The sequence below is a fragment of the Magnolia sinica genome, chromosome 3, assembly GCF_029962835.1.
Source record: "Magnolia sinica isolate HGM2019 chromosome 3, MsV1, whole genome shotgun sequence".
NCBI classification, from domain to species: domain Eukaryota; kingdom Viridiplantae; phylum Streptophyta; class Magnoliopsida; order Magnoliales; family Magnoliaceae; genus Magnolia; species Magnolia sinica.
In genome coordinates this window covers 74,819,581-74,820,911 of record NC_080575.1, presented here as the reverse complement: position 1 = coordinate 74,820,911, position 1,331 = coordinate 74,819,581, and the positions used below count along the sequence as shown (strand labels likewise).

General features: G+C 33.1%; 1 long non-coding RNA gene across 1 annotated transcript; it reads left to right on the top strand.

Moving 5' to 3' along the window:
• LOC131238558 (uncharacterized) lies at positions 1–862 on the top strand. Its single transcript, XR_009167921.1, has 3 exons — positions 1–142; positions 306–395; positions 474–862. It is a non-coding gene; the product is annotated as an uncharacterized LOC131238558 (long non-coding RNA).
• Positions 863–1,331: the final 469 nt, after the last annotated feature.

The window sequence follows — 1,331 nt, the reverse complement described above, 5'->3', positions numbered from 1 at the left end:
ATTTCCTAGAAGAGGGATTTTCAGGTATCTGTATAGGAGAGATTTGCTTCTCTTGTGGTGCAAGTTCAAGCATATATTCAGCTGAACTGCAGTAGGTGCTGCCCCAGAACTGCAGCAGGTGGAATCCCCTATTGTAGTGAAGGTCAGGAAAAACCTTATTTGAACCATATTCACAAAATAGGTGTCTATATCTATCTTAAAGTGATTGATTTCGAGTATGATATTGTTTCCCATTTATGCATTATCATGATTTAATTCATTTTTCACTTGTGGATCTCCCTGCTATCATATCTTCTTCACTAAAGCAAAATTTCATGCATCAACAGTCTGCTCAGCATGCATTGATGTCAGCTGGAGCGAAAGATGCAAGTGCTCATGACATCACTATTCAGCATGTACCCTCACTACATTCCAAGTTTATTAGTTCCTCTCTTTGTTCTCGAAATAAAAATTTGTTATTATTTGTAATGCAGATGCTGGCCAGGTGAAAGCAGAAGCCCAACAGCAACAACAAAATTCATCTAATGATTTGAACATGGAACCTGCTACTAATTTTGGAGTAAATAAGAGTCTCATGAATGAGGTTGTGTCCTTTTCTTCCACAATAATTCATTCTCCCATTTTTTCTTCAAATCATCAAGATAATTATCTTGATGATCAGAAAAAATGCAATCTTCTTTCATAAATAAAAACTTTGTTTTAGTGTCTTACCTTATCAGGATTGAGCCAGCTGCTTCCATGTATTTTCTTATTGGTAACTTTGCATATGCTCCAGATTTTAACATATAGTGTGGATGGTCTTGTTTCGATAAGTACTGTTAAGCTAAAGCTACGGAAGCAGAAGCTACATGCTTTCTTGCAAGGTGCAACATTTTTTCCCAACTCCAATGTGATGTTTTCTGTGCATCCTCAAACTGACAGTGTTCCTTATAAAGGATTTTGTATTTTGACAACAAAAATTAAAAAGTTATACAACAAAAGTCAGACTAAAAAATGATATTTTGAAAAAAAAATACGAAATTAAACAAAATTGTGAAAAAATTAAAAAAATGTAAAAATATATATATTTTAAAAAAGAAAACTAGATTCTTGTTGAATGTAAAACTGTCATGATATGTTCGTGTGATGTCTGGACAGTCTCTGTAGGTATTTCACACCCTTTTATCATACTTATCTGCAAAATGCACTTATCCACAATGCCTTCAAATTGATTTTGATATATTCTTTGGTGACATCAAGATCTTATATATATAGCTTTTATCATTTATGCAAAACACGCTTATATATAGTGTTTTCAAATTGATTTTGAAACCCAGCATTGTTTCAAGAAA